At 46.0% G+C, this 21,365-nt stretch overlaps 1 pseudogene; it reads right to left on the reverse strand.

Annotated features, from left to right (window-relative positions):
- Positions 1-238: 238 nt before the first annotated feature.
- Positions 239-21,365, reverse strand: part of LOC135209564 (acidic mammalian chitinase-like) — a 28,837-nt pseudogene continuing 7,710 nt past the window's right edge.

Here is a 21,365-nt window from a genome sequence, read left to right on the forward strand (position 1 = left end):
AACAGCTCCAAGTGGCTCATTTCATATAGTTTTAAGACAAAATACATTCAAAGTTGATATGACATCCCACACCATAAGTTTTTTTATCATATTTACAAACAGGGTATTACCCAGTCAACAATTTAAGATCTATCTTGATGCAAAGAGTTGCTGCACAACACCAATACAATCACTCTAATCGTTCAAATCGACTCGGCAACATTTTCAATAAAGCTAATAAGGTAAATAAAAGAGTATGCAAGTTATCCAACTCAAAACATGTACTATATCACAGTTGAATCAAAATATCTGGTAAATATCAATATATCTGGTAATATCTGGTACAGTAGTATTCAAATATTAAAAAACATATTTGTATAAAAATAAAAGCTTTCCAAACAGCAACAACCGTCTAATCTTTAGTCGAATTACCAAGCACTGGATTCTGTAAAATACTGCTATTAAATTAGGACACCAAAGTAAACAGCACATCTTGCGTATCATAAAATAATATAAGAGTACTGGATGTATCATTCTCCATTAAGTATATCTTTAATAACTTGATGAAGTTCAAATTTCTTTCCAGAATGTAAACCAGCCCAATCATCACAATTAAGATTCCATGTCATCACTCCTGCAAATCCTTGGTCCTTTATCCAGTGCACCTGAAATATAAACAAAAAACTTAATATGACCTCATGAAATTCTTATTCTAATAGTCCAAACAGCAAAATCAAGTATATTGGACTCTAAAGCAATTACTAGAGACAGTTTACTAGATGAGGTGAAAGTAACTTTTTCGCTTATTTTCTGCACCTAGCTGGGAGTACCAGACCCAATGGCAGCACTGTCCTCAGAGGACAGGCTGTGGCTGGACTCTTTCACCACTCAGTTACTAACCCTCCTTCACCAGGGGGGAACCAATAGAGGAGGGAGAGATGAAGGAACTTGAAATATTCAGTGCTCTCACCAGCAGTTATTTCCATCTGACAAAACATAAATGTTCCCAGCCCTTCCTCACTCCTATCAAAAGTCTCTCACTGAAAAGAACCCAAACTATCACACTCCCTCCAGGGCGAAGCACGAATATAGGCCTTCTCCCTACTAAAGGAACAGTACCTGTGAAGGTCAACTGTTATGGGAGACATGAAGAGCCCACAAAGATACTCATGCCCCTTGCAATGGCTTTCATGTCTCCATCATCAAAGGAAAAACTTCAGAAAAAATAACAAAAGTGCAAAGCAAATATTCCAGCATTCAACAAAAGAAGAAAGAAATTGCAACGTGATGTCTACTTTTCATAGCAGTTGAGAAAAAAGTAAACGTTGACATAAGGTGAGTGAGGGGTACTCTCCCATTCCACTCACACCCATACTACCAACGGTTTGTATTTCAATTAGATCAAGTAAACACTGCAGTGACTCTTAAATACTAAAACGTAAAAATGATATTGTTATGATACAATAAAGTTTGTTCATACTTACCTGGCAGATATATATATAGCTGTATTTTCTGAAGTCCGACAGAAATTCAAAAACTTCCGGCACACACAGTGGTCGGCCAGGTGGTTAGTACCCATTCCCGCCGCTGGGAGGCGGGTATCAGGAACCAGTCCCATTTTCTATTCATAATTTTTATTTCCACTGTCCCCTGAGGGGAGGTGGGTGGGTACTTAATTATATATATCTGCCAGGTAAGTATGAACAAACTTTATTGTATCATAACAATATCATTTTGTTCATGAAACTTACCTGTCAGATATATATATAGCTGAATCCCACCGTTGGAGGTGGGAAGGGACAGAATAGAAGGATTTTGGGAAACAAATGCATGCAGATGATTTACATCTTGGTTCCACCTGTTAGCATTGCTGGCTTCGTGGTTATTGCCACGTAAGTCTGCTTGTGCTACTAGAGTTGCCAGCGAGGTAGAGACCTATATAGCTGGTGCACTCCAGATGATCTGTCAACAGGGGCGAGACCACGACGTGACTAGACCATATTGACCATACCATGAGGGCTAAGAAGTAAAATAAATATATATATAAAAATATATATCACCACCTGACCAACCTAGCCAAAGTTAAGGTGTGTTAACTAAGGCTTAAGAGTTAAGAAGTCACCGTTGTCGGCGACTCAACTACTAAATTAAGAGCTCTTCCTAACCATTTTCTACAGGATAGGATGAGTGGGTACTACTTGCCCCCAAGATTGTGTCTGCAGACACGTATGGCCCTAGCGAGCAGCAGATCTCATATGCCATCTTCACATCTCGCAGGAATGTGAATTGAACACAGAGTTGCTTCGCTAAAACATGGTACTCAGGATGTTGCTGAGTGCCATGCTCTGTTGAAATGCTTCCGAGGCCGCGCCCTCACCTCGTGAGCATTCAAATCAAAAGATTTCAAATCTTTGTGCCAACACAATGAAGGAGCTTTTTTGAAAGAACTCCTTAACAATAAAGCCAGGGTGTTCTTCGATATGGGCAAGTCTGGTCTTTTCGGAACACTGCAGATTGTCCGTACGACTTCGACTTTCTTGAGTTTTATGTAGATAAAACTTGAGAGACCTGACAGGGCACAGGACTCTCTCTGGCTCCTGCCCAATAACTTGTGCCATCCTTGATTCCAAGCTCCTGGCCCAAGAACAAGACGGGTTTCCATTCTTAGGCCACAACGGAAGGCTTAGAGAACGCACCGCCTTGTGTTCTCTAATGCCAAAACTTCTGACGATGGCTGAAAACCTCACTAACCCTCTTTGTCGTATCTAGGGTGGTTAGAAAAGGGCCTTCCTGATCACGTGCAAGAAGTTAACAGGTAGGAGATGTTCGAATGCTTTGACATCAAGAACTTCAGACTATGTCTAAGTTCCATATTGAAAGCTTCGATCTGGATATGCACAGTCAGTCAGTCTGTACTAAAGTCAGGTGACCGACCAGTTGACCAGTCAGACGCATCAAGGACAGCAAGGCTGTACCCTGAAGACCATAAGGCACTATTCTTCGCTGAAGGATGAGTGTCTGGACTGCCTGGGCGATTCAAGCTAAGCAAACCTTGGGGTATGAACGCAATCCAACGTCGTTAGCGAATCAACTCCTGAGCCACTCCTGACTTCGAGCTTCTGGTGCCAGGAGAAAGGAGCGAGGAGCAAAAAGGCGATTCAGTCCCGAAGGACGAATGCCTGACAGTCCAACCTGGTCTCATGTTAAACGATCATCGGGGGTGTGTAAACGCAACCGACTTCGTCAACAAGAAACTCAGGGCTACTATGTGTCTCCTGATCTCGCACGAGTGTCTGACTCCGAGAAAACAGGTGAGACAAAAAGTAGATGGTGAGCGAGTTTCGAGATTCCACAGAACTCAAAGATCGTGAAGGGCTTTGTTGTTTGACAGAAGCAAATCTCTGAGCCCAAAGGCCGTCAACAACATATTTGCGTATTCTTTAATAGTTGTGACTGCCAGCTTATCCCATTCTTCAAACGGAAAGGGAAGACGGCAATCTTATGCTGTCAACATCTCGATAGTCTGAACGTAGTCAGACTCAGAGCGGAGAGGTTATAGGTACCTTTCGTGTTAAAGTAGACCGACTCTCTCGGAAAAGGTCCTTGGAAGGACGTGACCTCTGTGAATCTAGGATCTTGAAGGCCAACATGGGGCGATTAGCGTCATTGTCGCTCCCTGTGATGGTATAAATCATCTTATTACATTTCCTAAGCGTTTGAAAAAGGGGAAAAGAGACTAAACATCCATCCCTGTTCAATATCATAGCGAAGAGATGTATGAAAGGACGTCCTAAAGTCTCCCATAAACTCCTAACATACTTCTAAAGAAAGATTCCACTCGGAAGTCAGTAGTTGCTGCCGTCGATCGAGACGATTCGTACGGACTTTTGCAATCCTGTAACGAACCTCTAGAGGATCGTTACATTCTACGTCTGTTGTTATAATAGGCTCTTTCTCGTAAACCCGAACAGGGACCGAGAGAAGATACTTCCTAAGATATGAGAGAGCTGTGGAAGATCAGAGTTGATATGGACCACTGGTTCCAAAAACTCGTTTCCAGGACTGGAGGGACGACAGAATTGCTTCCACTTCTTTCAGATTATGATCCAGGACATCTGAAACCCTCTCCAGATGTCCGGCACCTTCTTTCTATCACCTCAAGTGATACTTAACGCACCGAGAGATTTTCAGAATCATTCTAGATCTTTAATAAAATTTCAGTTTCCCGGTAGGAAAAAACTGTAGAGTCTGAATTGCAGTCTATTCAGGGAAACAAACTTCTTTAGGAAGGAAATGGTCCCCAGCAAGCTCATCCATATTCCGCCTCAGCAACAGTAATGTTTACTTCCCTAAAAAGGCTGCGCTTTGCCTAAGCAGGAGAGCATATAATAGTGAAATGTTGCAGTAGACTCGTAGTCCTATACCGTGCGGTAACGAGCACCGAAAGGAGTAAGAGATATCTCTGAGAACATAGTAAGGCAAAACGAATGCAATGTTTATTCATTCATGGTAAGAAATCCCCTCAATCTTAGGCTAAAGTCCGTGATTGTAGGGCAGAGATACAGTTAGTCAGTCAATCCCGCAGGAGAGAGAGAGACTAACTGCCAGCACAGAGATACGGTTTTAGTCAGGTCAATCCCGCAGGAGAGAGAGACGTAACCTACAGCGCATGACAGCGAAACGAGCTGGTACTGCCTCGTTTGGACTGGCGGAGAGGACAGTGACAGCAGCAGCTACGATCGTCGTCTCTTAACTTTATGCCTGGGTTGCCAGCTACCCTATTCTACGAAGAAAAAATAGTCCGTAATTTTTAGCATAAAGAGACTCTCAAGCTGGTATATTTAAGCGAAACAGAAAACGCTAAATATATAGATGCGTTTGTGTCGTCATAACACTACCATACAACGGTAAAAGATAAATCAGAAACTCCTGGAAGGCTGCAGGGAGTAACGATTAAATGTCCTTAAATTAATAGACAATAGACCTCTCGGTTGCCATCCGAAGAGGTAACTACAGCAAGCGTATATGACTTGAGCCAACCAGTAGTAAAATAACGCAAGGCAAAATATGATATTATATTGCAATAAAGTTTTTTCATACTTACCTGGCAGACATATATACTATAGCTGAATTCGGAAATACAGCTACATACATATCTTGACAGGCAAGTTTCATAAACAAAACTCAAGAGAATTGAAGCGGACAGCTCAAGATTCTTATGTTATTGGACATAAGCGTTCATTGACGTAGTCTACAAGTCTATTTCTTGTACGAGTCTGCGAATGATGAATGAGAGCTCTTCCGAATCTTGTCAATAAGAGCTTATCCGCTTACGCAATATAAAGTTAATGAGAAGTTTGTCAATGAGAATAACTAACCCATTTACGGGACAAAGAGATAATTTGTCAATGAGGGGATACCCACTTACTTGACAAAACGATAGTATATTTGTCAATGGGGGAAATCACTGAATTGACAAAACGTAATCCAGGAAGTCGAGCATTTTTATTTTCGATTCCCGTCTCAAACGAGGAAGGGGCAAGAATCCTGTTAAGAGACGGCTTACGACAGGTAGAACGACGATGTTCAATTCGGCAGCGTAAGTCCCGACTAGGAACTAACAAAAATCTATCATCTGAAAAGCCCTTTCAGATGGGCTAAAAAGCTTGCAAAATTATCCTGGGAAGAGGAAGAAACTCTCCAACCAGCTTCCTCTCCCGTATCAAAATTTATTGGCAGTATGGCAAAGGAAGTCCTGTCTTGCGCTTTCCTCCTTTTGATGAGTGCCTTTGCAAGAATCCTACTGAACGTCTTGCCCCCCCCCCCCCCGGAAGAGTCCTGACGTGCAGGACGTCGAGCTTTACATAACCCATAGCTGCCTTACCGCAAAGTCTTGACTCGGGTAGAGCAAAAGAGATCTTTCCTTGAGCTTTCCAATAACTCCATCCAATCCTGGACTTTACGAAAAGCAATATTACTGACAAAGACCTCTATAATTCACGAAACCCGTGGTCATGCTGGGTTTCGAAAACGAAGTTGCCTTTTCACTTTAAGCTTCCTCCGAAGCACTGCTTACTTCACATTCTTCGCAGGCGATGTAGAAGGGATCACCGAAGTTAGGTAAAAAATCTTTAGGCCCAAATCAGCTTGAAGACTTCAACAGAAACGTTCAGCCAGGCGACACACCTGGCGTGCGCGCTCGGCGTCCACTGACTAGCAGCGAGCACGCTCGGCGTCCATTGGCGAGCAGCGAGCACTCTCGGCGCGCCGCTCGCGCTCGGTATCCACTGGCGTGCGCTCGGCCTCGGCGTCTACTGGTGCGCGCTGTGGCGTGCAACCCTGGCAGCGCGCGCCTGGCGTACCATCCGAACGTCCCGTCCAAGCCGAGCGTCAAAAAAAAAGCGTGCAGAAAAGCGTCACGCTCCTGACAGGCGTCAATGCAAGCGAAACTGCCTTCAGGGAAGAGCATTAGACATCTCGGAGAGAAAACCGACTGCACGAAGCAGTCTCAGGTGAAGGGTTGATCGTGTGAGAATACGCGGGGCGAGGGGAGGGGAACGCCTTCTTATTCTACAGCAACAAAGCTAGGACGTCCGCGCTCAAAAGCGTCTGCTAATATGACTTGCTTTCCCTTTTCTCGGTGGAAAGACGTACACGAGTTCAGGCGACGTTCGCCTTCTTACTTCTCACTGCAACGCATGACGAGAGAGAGAGAGAGGACGAGTGAAACGTCCTCTTCTATAAAGCTTCTATTTAGAGGGCGCGAGTCCTTCCGAAAGCTCCAAACCCTGCGCAGGGAGGACGCTTCGGAGGACGAGAAGCAATCCTTCAGGATTCGTGCACGCACTTTGGCAGCCTAGGAGTAACTTCAGGTCTGCCGAAGGCACGTCAGATCGGTGGGAGTTCCTCGTAACCCTCCTTCGGCTTTCGACATGCTCTCTCCCTGTTCCTGGGAGTCAAGCAGAGGTCCCGGCCTAGAGGCGAAATAAGGCCGATCTGACGCACCCTCCACTACACAAGGGGCACTAGTCACTGCACTTAGCCACTTCACTTTTGCTCTCCAAAGCCAGCACTTTCGATTCTAAGTTACGAATCGATAGAGTATCAGAGAAAGGTCAATACCCTCTACAGAAACTGTTTAGGGCCCGAAGGCAACATTACAGGGTTAGGAGTAACAACTACAGAAGTAGCACTTTTCACCACAATGATAGGAGAGCGAGCACCTTAGATTCCAAGATACAGATGGAATCTATAACGTAAAGGGCATTACCTCACGAGACATATTTATAGCCCGTAGGCCATACTACAGGGTTAGGCAAAATAGTCTACAGGTAGGTTAGCCTACCCTGACTTTGTTTACTGATTAATTGCGTACATATGAATCATACGTCTTCCTTATGGAATTAGACAAAGTCTCACACTCCTTACATGACAAATCTCAACAAAGAAGCAAGACACATAGCCCTCGTGCATATCGAGTGCGGAACTACCGAAGCTTTCGGTAGCCACACCCTATCTTAGCAGACAACACCCTCTGAAACTAGCCTAACTAGATTCAGATATACAAAAATGAATCATATTCAAAACAATTTAAGATAGCGTATGCCTAGCCACAAATCCAAGTCAATAAATCAAAAGACAATTAGGATATTTAGCGGCCATGAAGTTTCCAAAATCCTAAGACGGAGGTACTGAAAACAGGTGTTTCCAGCACCGGCGACAGAAAAATTATGAATAGAAAATGGGACTGGTTCCTGATACCCGCCTCCCAGCGGCGGGAATGGGTACTAACCACCTGGCCGACCACTGTGTGTGCCGGAAGTTTTTGAATTTCTGTCGGACTTCAGAAAATACAGCTATATATATATCTGACAGGTAAGTTTCATGAACAAACTAAGAAATAGTAACATACCTTTTCACTTATACTCTGACAGTCTTCGTATGAAATCCAATCTTTATTTCTACTGGCATATGGAACTCTACTTTCCTCATCAAAATACTGCTCTCCTCCTTCTTTCAAAAATGATACTGCTTCAGGGTATGATAATATTCCATTACACATGCCTTCACCAATGGCTGGTGACCAAACATTGCTCCAAGAAGAGTTCATCAATCTGAAAACACGCATGGAAGGTAACAATAAAATAGTTGTATTTAAGCCATTCACAAAGTGCTTTCAGTTCCTTCTTTACATATGCCTTATAGTCTTAAATTTTCTATGGAATTTTGCAGGTGAGGCATATGATGAAAACATGCGTTATCATTTACAGTGACGTCTCGAATGCAATGACATACAATCAAAGAGCAAAGATATCTTAGATGAAGGAAAAAAAATATCCCTTGATCATTATATGCTCAACAAAAGTTGAACTAAAAGTGCAACATGGCATAAAAAGGGAATAACTTTTCTTAATATTAATGTTTTGTATTTATTTTGCCCATAATTCATAAAATAAGACACCTAGAAAGTAGTTAATTTTGCATCTATAATTATGAATCCAAGTCTGCTATTGAAAATTTTTTTTCATACATTTCCAAATCACCACACTACCTTGGAGAACATGAATATAAATACAATATTCTCAGTATGTACTTATCTTTCATATTTCATTTACAGAAACTAAGCCAATTCTTACCTCCAAGATCTCCCGAAAGTTGGAATCCCAATGACTAATTTTTCTTTAGTCATGCCCTTCTCCAACCAATATAAAGACGACCACTGTATGTTCATAGTAGCAAAATATAACTTTTCTCCACTTCGTTTCATCAAAGGGGCATTGTGCCCTGTGAAGGGAAGGTACGGCCAAAATATGTGATAGTCATATCCCATGAGAGAAACAAAGTCAACATACCTGTAATGTAAAATGACAATTTGTCCAAAATTGCATTTTTCCTAACTATACAAACCTGAGGTCCTTTTACAATAGGAAGATACTAGCGGCAGCTGGATAGGTCGTAAGCTTTCGAACAAGGGGTTCGGTAGTTAACTGCTTGTCCGACAGCGCGCGCGCGACTGGGAGGTAAACAAATCACTTTTGCTTTGGCCCAAGCAAAAACTGCAGAGTGAAGGGGTGGCATGAGGTGGGGCTATGTGTAAAAGGACCTCAGGTTTGTATAGTTAGGAAAAATGCAATTTTGGACAAATTGTCATTTGTTCCGACAAACCTCGGTCTTTTACAATAGGAAGACTCTTTCTTGGTGGGTGGAATCTGAGTCTTTTGTGAACAGACTGGTGTTCGCCCTACCTTGGAAGCCTCCCTGGTCGTAAGAGCGAGGGAGGGATCCAAGCCTCTGTCCGATTGATCGGGGTGTGCACCGCAGGATCAATGGTCAGACCTCTGGACCGAGTACTAAGAGAGGGGCATGCGCATCTCTTAGTACCAGCAATGCAAGAACTTGTTCCTGTACAGGAGCAAATATAAAGTCATGGGGGTTTGACTCTTGTAGGCATCCACTTCCCCCCCTTGGCAGAAGGAAGTGGTGGATATTCTGCTCCTATCCCTAGTGAAAGGGATAGGATGGGGCTCTGTCATATAGCTCACCTGCATCTCGTCCTCATCCCAGCGTAGTGACGACCATGGCCCTCTGCCCACAGGTAGATGGGGAAGGAAAAGATGGGGAAGAGAGAGCCAGTCACTCACTCACTCACACATCCATCCACACAGTCCACCAGGACTCGATGCTGTTTCAGCCTGCGAGGGTCTGGGTTAGCTACACAACTTGTTAGAGCAGCCACCACGGGTCCCAAGGAAAACGTTATCCAAGGACCTGTGGGCAATATCCCGAAGGTAGAAGGACCGTCGTAAAGGTAGTCTGGTTAGACCAGACCCCTGCCTCAGGACCTGCGCCACGGAGAAGTTCTTGCGAAACGCACCAACGAGGGGCCAATACTTCTGACTTCGTGAGCTCTCGGACGGGACGTACGGATGTCGTCACTACCATCAGCCTCATACGCCCTCCTGATGACCTCACGCAGCCAGAATGAAAGAGTGTTCTTGGATACTTCTTTCTTGGTGACCCCGGTGCTAACGAAGAGGCGTCGACACTCAGGCCTGAGGTGTCGAGTTCTCTTCAGATAGCGCCGTAGCGCCCTCACAGGACAAAGCAGCATCTCATCCGCATCATTATCGGTGAAGTCCAATAGGGAGGGAATCGTGAATGACTCGAACCTGTCATCAGGGACTGACGGTTTCTGAGTCTTCGCAACGAAGTTCGGGACGAAATCGAGCGTCACGGATCCCCATCCCCTGGAGTGTCGTACATCCATAGGAAAGACATGAAGTTCCCCTACTCTCTTCGCCGATGCCAGGGCCAGCAAGAAGAGGGTCTTGAGGGTCAGATCCCTGTCTGACGACCCCTCTCGGAGTGGCTCGAACGGGGTGTTTCCCGAGGTCAGACTCCTAAGGACGAGCGTCACGTCCCACGCAGGGGGCCTGAGTTCCCTGGGTGGGCAAGACCTCTCGAAGCTCCTCATCAGCAAGGAGATCTCGAACGAGTTCGAGATGTCCAACCCCCTCAGTTTCAGGACGAGCGCCAAGGCGGCTCTGTATCCTTTAACTGTGGCGGGGGGACTGAGGAGGAGCTTCTCTCGGCGAAGAAAAACGAGGAAATCCGCTACCTGCTGAAAGAGTGGCTCTGAGAGGAGATAGACCCGTCTACGACACCAACCACAGAAGACGGCCCACTTCCCCTGGTACACAGCTGCAGAGGACTGACGGACGTTTCCAGCCATCCTCTGTTGCTGCGCTACGAGAAACAAAAAAAAGCATCTCGTTCGCAAGAGATGGTGGATAACAGCCAGCCAGTTGAAGACGTAGGGACTGGGACACTGCTCGGTGGTACCGCTCGGACGTTGTGGCTAGGGCGGGGCCAGTAAGGTTGTGCCCAAGGGGGAATCTCTCTCGGTTCTCCTGCGAGAAGAGCCAGCAGGTCCGGATACCAAATGGCCGTGGCCATTTGGGAGCCACCAGGATCATCCTGAGATTCGGGTGAAAAACCAGCAGCTCGACTGATCCACCTGCGATCAGGCTGAACGGGGGAAAGGCATAGGCGAAGAGGTTGTCTCCACGGGTGTTGAAGAGCTCCTCTGCAGCTGCCCATGGGTCCGGCACGGCCGAGAAGAACACCTGGAGCTTCCTGTTGTGCCGGGTGGCGAACAGATCCACGACTGGTCGCCCCCACAGGTCGAAGAGCCTTTCCGCCACGTCCTGGTGTAGGAGACCATTCGTGCCCTATCACACCTGATCCCGACGGCTGAGCGTGTCTGCTAACTACATTCCTCTTCCCTTGGAAATGTAGCGGGGTGTGCCGACAGCTCTATTGAGTGTGCCTGAGCCCAACGTCGCATGCCTGCCGAGTCAACTGGTACAACGGGAGAGACACTAGGCCCCCTGTTTGTTGACGTAAGCCACCACCGTGGTGTTGTCGCACAATCAACACCACTGAGTGTCCCATCAAGCGGTCCTGAACTCTTGGAGAGCGAGGAACGCTGCCTTGAGTTCCAGAACATTGATGTGAAGGTGCTTGTCGTTCTCGTCCCACACTCCTGAAGTCAGCAATCTCTCCAGGTGTGCGCCCCATCCCTCGGATCGATGCGTCTGAGAACAGCTGCATGTCCGGGGGGGGAGTGCGCAGTGGCACTCCTCTTTAAGAGGTTCCTGTCGTCGAGCCACCAGGCTAGGTCCTGCCCTCACCTCCTTGTGTCAGTGACACTGAAAAGCTTGGGGGATATCGTCGCCTGTGACCAACTCCTTTAGTTCCCCCTTTTTTAATCTCCACTGAAGAGACCGCAGGTGAAGACGCCCGTGAGGGACTAACTTCTCGAGACGGAACAGGTGTCCGATCACGACTTGCCATCGCTGAGCTACCTGTTCCTGCCGAGGACAGGAAACTGGTTGGCTGCCTCCCTGAATCTGCTGATCCGCGAGTCTGCGGGGAAGACTCGCCCCTACTACCGTGTCGATCAGCATACCCAGGTACTTCATCCTCTGCTTGGGCTCGAGATCGGACTTCTCGAAGTTCACAACGATCCCCAGATCGCGACAGAACTCGAGCAGTCGATCCCTGTCCTGTAGCAACTGCGAGCGGGAGCTCGCCAGGACTAACCAATCGTCGAGATACCTCATCAGACGTATCCCGTGCGAATGGGCCCAAGCAGACACCAGAGTGAACACTCGCCCCTCGTGAACACCTGTGGGGCGGTTGAGAGACCGAAGCACAGTGCCCTGAACTGGATACACCGTCCCGTCGAGGATGAAGCGGAGGTACTTTCTGGAGGACTGATGAATGGGTATTGGAAATACGCATCCTTCAAGTCCACTGAAAGCATGAAACGTTCTCCCTGATGGAGTCGAGCACTGAGCGTGCCGTCTCCATCGTGAACCGGGTCCCCCCTGGCGAACCAAACCGGTTCAGGGGAGAGAGATCTATCACCGGGCGCCGAGCCTCCCGTAGAAAAAAAAAACTTTTTTCTCACCAAGGAGAGTCGACTGTAAAAAGCCCGGTGACTGATCCGTGACGATCTCTACAGCTCTCTTGCTCAGCATGGTCTTGATCTCCTGTCTGAGTGCTACGTCCTTCGGTGACCCGGGGACGTACGACTGCTGTTGGACCGGGTTGGAGGTGAGGGGTGGCCGAGATTCGAAGGGTAATAGATATCCCTCCCGAAGGACATCTACAAATCCAGGTCTCGGCGCCGTAGCGCTGCCAAGTTGCCCAATGGCTGGCCAGGCACCCCCCCACTTCCGGCAGCAGGTGAGGGGGAACGCCATCCCTAGCGTTTCCCCCCTTTCTTCGACTTCTTCCCAGAGCCTCCACGGGATGAGGAGGGCTGGGAGGAGGCTGGTTACGGCCCCCTTGCCAGAAGTCAGAAGAAGACAGAGTCATTCCTCGGGGGGCTTCGACGCAGCAACCGTCTTAGCAGCCGAGGAAGCGCTAGCCGAGCTCTTAGACTTGGCCGCAGTCCGAGGCTGCCCAGAAGCCTTCGAGACTGCCTGGTAAACCAGACGGTCACTGTCCTCAGTGCGCCGTCTGTCCACCGCAGCGTCCACCTCTCTCCTGGGAAGAGAGACGTGGAACTCCGTAAACCCCCGTCCGTTTCGAAGTCCCAATGCCGCTTCACGCCCGGCCGCCCTGGACACCCGAGTAAGGACAGCGTCCCTTCGTCGGAGAACCAGGTTGGCCCACAGGTTCACCGTCTGGTGGGCAAGGAAAGAGATGGCTCTTCCCCCAGACTGGCAAAGTCTCCTGAAGGCCGAGTCATCTTCGGGAGAAACCCCCCCCCTTCCCCAGAGTTGGCTGCGACCTAGATACTGTGAGGGACCACAGATCTAGCCAGGAGAACGGCCTGGAAAGCTGCCATGGCGGTAGATTCCAGGCCTAGTGCCTCTTGCTGCGAGAACCACAGGTTCTCGGACAGGAGCTGTTGCAGAGACACACCCGGAGTCAGCCTCGCTAACTCCGGGTTCACCTGTTTGGGCGGCATCGGATCTTCAGATGGCACGTAAAACCGCCGATGTCGTAGCAGAGGAGGTGGAAGTAGCTTGCTAGACCTGCCAGACTTCAGTGAACCGTCCTGTCCAGAGACAAGCGATTCAACTTGGTCCAGCACTGAGTCAGCCAGCTCTGACCGCGGCAAACCCACCGTCGGTCTGGGTTCCCTCTTCGGGCCCCAGAACGACTCGAGCCGGGACGTGGGCTCGGATGGTGGGAGCGGCGATCCTTCCCCGAGGTCGTTGTGCTGACGAATCAGCGCAATAACTCGGCAAAAGTTCCTCTGGATCTCAGGAGTGACTGCATCCTGTGGAGTCGGACCGTTCCAGTCCCTCAAACAGGAGCACTCCCGAGGACCCTCCTCCCTCAAGGAGAGGAGCAGCGACAGCCCCCTCTCGGTCTCCTCCAACCACCTGTGCGTAAGACCTGGCTGGTCCGAGAACCGAGCCTGGTACGTACGACGACGTGGCGGGGATCCTGAAGGGCGCACCCTTCACGATTCACTCCTCACTACCTCGCCCTCCCGGTGTAACCCGAGGAGGTTGAAGGTATAGGGAGAGCAGACCTGACGCTCTCTCCTCGCTCACTGGGCAGAACCAGCGGGCTTGGAGGACTGCACCGGCGATCGTCCAACAACCCTGCAGGTGGTCGATCGAGCTGCAGACCTAGTCGAGCCGTCTCGCTGTGGAGAACGGCTGGACCGAGGAACAGCGGCCCCCCGGTCTCGTGTGTCAGAGGAGCTGGTGCGGTTGTGTTACCGTACCGATCGCTCCCTGTAAGAGCGACGGTCAGGCGACCGGCGAGCTCCACTGTCACGGTGAGACCGGTGCGTGTCCTCACGGTGCGTCAGTTCGCTGGTACCAGCCATGGCTGGTGCCGGCGAACGGGCCGGGGGACCTCTTCCCAGCCTCCGCCGTGGCCGGTCATGGACCGTCACGTCCGCCCGGGTAGCCAGCTGCTCGCCGCGAGAGCGAGAGCTGGTCTGGTGAGAGTCGCGTGAGCGGCTGTCACCAGTCTTCCGCTCCGTGCCGTGGACCTGACGCTGAGCGGACTCAGAGGTCTGGTTCCTGGCTGCACGGTCGCTGGTAGGCGACCGTACACTCGGTACCTCTCGCGAACGAGCGGCCGAGCCGGATCCTGCTGCTGTGGCCGAACCACTGACAGCAGGTGAGGAAGTGCCGGTGTTAGCCGGCACCCCTCTGGTCCCCGTAGTCTTCTTCCTTGCGGGAGAAGAGACGGGTCCTGCTCCCGAAGGAGCAGGGCGACCAGCGGAAGAACCCCCGTCTCACCAGAGCGAGACGGGCCCTTAGAAGCTCCCGAAGGAGACTTCTTAGGGGGGGGGGAGGCGACCTTCTTCTTCTTAGGCGGGGGAGCCCTAGAAGAAGAAGGGGAAGAGGCGGCAGACGACGACGACGAAGAAGACGATGAAGACGACGACGACACCTTCCTCCTCTTCTTCTTCTTCTTCGTCAACCTCCTCAGGACCGACGTCAGGTCTGTCATCCAGGACGGAGCCGGGGCTGCTGTTGCCGAAGCAACAGGGCCCGGACGTACCTGTCCGAACAGACCAGCATCGGGAGCAGCGGCGCCAGGAACGGGAACAACACATCAGCAGGTGCGAGCATCACAGGAACGGCAGCGGACACGGCAGGATCAGGAACAGGAACAGCAGCGGTGGTCACGGCAGGTACGGCAGATACAGCTGGTCGAACCAACGGCACAGACGTTCATCGGTATTTTTTTTACCGGTGGGAGGTCCAGGGTGGGGCGAGCTCTTCGGGCACATGAAGTCCTGGTCGCGGCAGCACGGCAAACCAGGTGGCGGCATCACACTCCCCCCCGAGTTACGGCGACTGGCCCCTGCACGATGTTGTGTGTCACAGAGACCGCGTGCTGGGTGTACACCAGGTGAGGAGGTGACGCGTAGCCAGGTGTTGTCAGGGTCGTGGTGGTGGTTGTAACCGTAGCATGCGTAACCGCCACGGAGCCAGCGAGATGATAGAGCAGCCCCTGGACACTCGGCACGCCCTGCAGTCCCAACGATGCCCACACCTGTCCGAGGTCATCCTTCACGGCAACGCACCTGAGGAGGCAAAAGTCGGGTGATTAGGAGGATCCTCTACCCGCTCGCGCGAAGACGAGCGGATAGAGGACCCAGAGTACAACTCTACGTCGGGGTATCTAGCGCCCTCCTCCACACTCGACACATCGGGAGAGGAGAAGGACCAAGGTAGCACCGCCCCCGAAGGGGAAGGCGCGAGACGTGGAAGTTGAGCAGGGCGGCAGGAAAGAAGACGAAGTGTCCGTCACCAAAGGAGTCGCGGGAGAGCTTTCCGACGACTCCTTTGGAGGCCTTCGCTTCTTCCTGCCCTCATACAATGTCCACTGCGCCTCCGACCAGTCATTACAAACATCACAGGGCTCGGCCCGGGTGCATTCGCGCCCCCGGCACCGAGCACACAACACATGAGGGTCAATCTCGGGGAATGATCTGAACTTCCCGCATTTGCGCCCTTCGGTACCCGGGCAAAGTCTCCTTGGGGTAGCGAGGCGTGGAGATTCCATCATTATTAAATTGCAGCGTAATTAATATGATAAGAGAGAATAACTGTACTTACAAGCTCTTTCATACACAATTACAAACAAACTAGAAAGCAAACGACGAGCAGCGGGCAGAGAGCGAACACACACGTCCATCCACTGTGAGGCCGAAAGCAAAAGTGATTTGTTTACCTCCCAGTCGCGCGCGCGCGCCTGTCGGACAAGCAGTTAACTACCGAACCCCTTGTTCGAAAGCTTACGACCTATCCCAGCTGCCGCTAGTATCTTCCTATTGTAAAAGGACCGAAGGTTTGTATGCCGTGTCGGAACAAATATATTATAAGAGATTCATTAGATAAAAATAAAACTGAGTTACATTAAGGCTAAAATCAATTAATTTAAATAATGATCAATGGTTGCAGTCAAGTGCAAAACAGATTTTTCATTACTATGCATCTAAAAAGAGAACTTTGCAACTTTGAGTTATGCATTCTCTCATGTTACATACACAAAAAATAAATGCTCAAGCCTTTACGTAAAATATATATAGCTATTTATATTTTGCCCGTAGATTAACAGTACACATTACCTAACTGAATTTCTACATTTAAATTCTAATGTAATCAAGCCTTACATGAAAAAATTCAAAGATGGGAAAAAAATTACTACTGCATATTCGGTACAGACAATCTTCTTTTCCTTGTACACAGTTTAATGCACTGTGGGGTACAACAACCAAGTGTTGATAATAACCCATACTTTGTTTCTTTAAGAGTCAATTTCCAATAGTAAAAGTCCTAAGCTACTGTTTTCTAAGTTTTACCTTGCATTAACTACTTTAGACATTTTTCTATCTGACTTCCCCATACCTTCAAAATTATCATGCTTGTAACCAACCAGGTAAGAAAATTTCCTTTTGGTCGAGTCTTGTGAGCCTAAAAATTTGACTGACACCTTGTTAAACTTTAAACTAAAAAGTTCCAAAATCAATTAAAACCCTTAGTAAAAGCATGAAAAAACAGAAAAGATAATAACACAGGCAATTATAGAGACACAGAGACTATATAAAGCTAATATGTCACATTAGAAATCTTACTTCACCAACTGATGAACGTCATATGCTCGATCAATAATGGATTTTGGTCCAGCTACAGCTATGGTCAAAAGAAGGGGAGGTTCTAGCTGCAATCAAAGGTTACAACCACATTAGCTACAACCAGTTTTATATAGTTACCATAATACATTATGTAAATTATTTCTATACAAGACGCAACATTAAATTGCTATATTTTCATAATTTTATAAATTTTATGTCTTGACATAAGCTGCTGAGACCTATAATCCTTTAACAAATACAAACTCCAACATTCACTATAAGTGACAATAAAAAGAATTTTTAAGAATAAGAGGTGCCAATAGAAAACTTTGCAAGTTCTGTAATCCAACCAAATCAAATCTTGATTTGATTTGGCAGGCATACTGGTGGAGGGATACTAACTATTAACAATTTATAATTCACTAACTACTCATAGTAATTACAAGACTAAAAAATCCTAAAGAATTTCTGGATAGAAATACTGCAACTATAAATGCATGACAAAGTTAATTACACTAATAAGAAGCACATCGTGGAATACATCAAAAACCTTCAGACTGTCATGGAGATGACGAACAAGTCGCTAAAAAGATGTTTTTCACATTTCTCTCTCTTTACTGCTGGCCACGACGGAAACTCCCAGTCCAGATCCAATCCATCAAATGAGTGCTCAAGAAGGAAGTCTCTTGTGCTGGTAGCAAACCTGTTGGATGATAGAACATGAAAATGTAGCCTTAAGTTTAAATCAGAGATGAAAAATCAGCTACAGTGACATTTCTTCAAATTTCTACAGTTAAATGAATAATTGGGGAGAGGCCAAATTTGAAGTCAGGTGGGAAGATTTTATTTGATTTAAGAAAAATGGATATAGAGACAAGCACTGGGGCACTTTCAGCCTTTTATCACTTGAGACAGTGAGAAGAGGGAGTTGAATATATATATATAGTATGTATGTATATATATATATATATATATATATATATATATATATATATATATATATATATATATATATATATATATATATATATATATATATATATATATATATATATACGTATATATATAAAATATATAAATATATATATATATATATATATATATATATATATATATATATATATATATTATATATATACATATACATATACATATACATATCATATATATATATATATATATATATATATATATATATATATATATAATATATATATATACAGTGGAACCCCTGTATTCGCATTCTCTGGATTCGCGGACTCACATTCGCGGATTTCTGCCAAAAAAAACCTACCTAATAATAAATCACCCGGCTGTGATGGTCTTTCCGCGGAGGCTTTCAAATTCTGCCATACGATAATTTACATTTTGCTAGCTGCCCTATTCAATGCGTGCATAATTCACCAGTTTCTTCCAGACTCCCTACTTTTAGTTCACTTGATACCATTGATCAAAAACAAGCTAAAGGATGCAGCTGACCCTGGCAACTACCGGCCATTTGCAATCACAACGATCGCATCGAAGATACTTGAGTCGGTTCTTCTAGTGAGACTTCTCCCCTTTCTACACACCACTGACAACCAGTTTGGGTTTACAGCAAACCACTCAACCGACACCTGAATCTACATACTGAAAGAATTGCTGAACTACTACCTATCATCAGCCACTCCTGTTTTCCTTTGCTTTGTGGATGTGAGAAAAGCATTTGACAGAGTAAACTACCTGAAGCTCTTCCTGAAGCTGCATGAAAGAGGACACCCCTATATCTAATTGGCATTTTACATTGCTGGTTCTCCACACAGCAATTCTGTGTCAAATGGGGTAAAGTATTATCGTACACCTTTGGCTCCCTAAACGGGCTTCGGTAATGGGGCATTCTCTCTCCATACTTGTTTAATATGTACACAGATGCCTTGAATGTCAAATTGAACTCACTCCCAATCGGATGCACTTTCAATGAAACAACTATAAACAACCTCTGTTATGCTGATGATATGGTTCTGATTTCCCCATCAGTGCAAGGTCTCCAACAACTCGACACTTGCCGCCAATATTCAGAGGATTTTGATATAATTTACAACAAAACCAAGACCCAGTGCATGTCGCTGCTCCCAAGATCGCTTAAGCATATTGCAGAACCACAAATCTTCCTCGGAAACCATCGGCTAGAATTTGTGCACGAATTTCCGTATATTTGGGTCACATTATCACTGACGACCTAAAAGATACAGCAGACATTGAACAGAGGCGTTGTAAGCTATGTGCAACTGACAACATGATTGCAAGGAGGTTTGCCTTCTGTCACCGAGACGTGAAACTGCTGCTCTTCCGCTCGTTCTGCTACAGTATCTATGGATGCTCCCTCTGGATGAACTATACCTGAGAGAGCATGAGACATATCACTGTTGTGCACAATGACATTTTGAGACGCCTCACAAACACTCGCCGCTACCACCCCACCACACAGATGCTCATAGAAAACAACCTGGACAATTTAAAAATCATTGTAAGGCGAACAATGTCCAGTCTGGTAACCCGAGTGAGAATCTAAATTGTGGGAAAGATGGGAAAGTGAGGCCTTTGTCCCCTAAAGGACTTAATCTCTGTATTGGCAAGATGTCATCTGCAGATTCTGTCATAACTATTTAGTTATTGATGATATTTTACTTTTTCATTATTACTGTGAATACTATCAAGTTAAAGTTTTTTTTTTTTACATTCAATTTTCGTATTTAACTCTCTGGACCTGACTACTGTAACCACCCAAGGTCTCTAGATGAAATTTAAGTTTTATAATCTGTGCACTAACTGTTATAACTCTCAATGCATTTTTTTTCTCACCAATATCACTACTGTTATTACCAGTACAGGCAGTCCCCGGGTTACGACGGGGGTTCCGTTCTTAAGACGTGACGTAACCCGAAAATCGTCGTAAGCCGGAGTGACGTTCTTGAAAACATGTCCACAGGGAAAATTTCACTAATTTGAAATTTTTCTTAGGGCCTATCTCTAAAATTATCACTAATTTACTTTTTTCATGTGCAACACTGTGTATTCACAAATTACTGTATATTTTCATTAAAATACAAGAGAGAGAGAGAGAGAGAGAGAGAGATTACATAAAAGCATTAAATTCGTTGACCATTGTATGTCACTGGAGTTATGAGGTAGGGAAATTGATACAGAAAAAGAGGAAGGGAAGAATTTTCTTTTGAAATTAGTTATCGTATTATTACTACTTCTATAATTATTATTATTATTATTATTATTTGAAAATATAATAAACACGTGCATCTACCATTAAAATTCTCTCATCTCAGTAAGAAAGAGGAATTATCCTTACAAGTGAAATGGAAAGGTCATTTTCATCTCTTTAAAATACGACCATTATGAATTTTGTAATTAAAAGTTTTATTATTATTATTATATTATTATTATTAAATAACTGAAATATCAATAAACATTTTACATACTAGTACCATAAAAATTCTTTCATCTCTGTAAAAAAAGAGAGAGAGAGAGAGAGAGAGTGTTTATCTCTCTCTGTTCTCTCAAAAATACTTATACGCTTCCAGCGAAAGAGAGGGAGGGAGTTACCACTATGACACTTTATTATATTGTGTGGCAAAAGAGAGAGAGAGAGAGAGAGAGAGAGAGAGAGAGAGAGAGAGAGAGAGAGAGAGAGTTAACCTTAATTAAAAGTGACAATGGATAGATTAGTAACGTATTGTATTTCTTTAAAATACTATCACATATGAATTTTGTAATTACAGTTATTATTTGAAAGTATTAAAAACAAATAGTACAAGTACATAAAAAATCTTGAGTCTCAGTAAATGAGAGAGAGAGAGAGAGAGAGAGAGAGAGAGAGAAGAGAGAGAGAGAGAGAGAGAGAGGGGGGGGGAATCCCAGGAACACGTGATTGCAACACTGCAGCTCATCCCCCTCTGGCTGTCACAGAACTTGATATATCTGACGTTTTAGTACCTGGATCTCGAGGAAAGGTTACTGGAAGAAGACTGGGATTTCCTTTATTCTTCCATAATTTTTTTAAATATAAGCTAAAATCTTACTAATTCACTATGGTATTTTTCTTTAATGAATTGATATTATTGCTGTATAAAGTTAATATTAATATTTGAAAAACAGTAAATCATTTATTTTCATCATACAAAAAAACATACATCTTTGTAGTAGAGAGAGAGAGACGAGAGAGAGAAGAGAGAGAGAGAGAGAGAGAGAGAGAGAGAGAGAGAGA

The sequence above is a fragment of the Macrobrachium nipponense genome, chromosome 38 (genome assembly GCF_015104395.2).
Source record: "Macrobrachium nipponense isolate FS-2020 chromosome 38, ASM1510439v2, whole genome shotgun sequence".
NCBI classification, from domain to species: Eukaryota; Metazoa; Arthropoda; class Malacostraca; order Decapoda; family Palaemonidae; genus Macrobrachium; species Macrobrachium nipponense.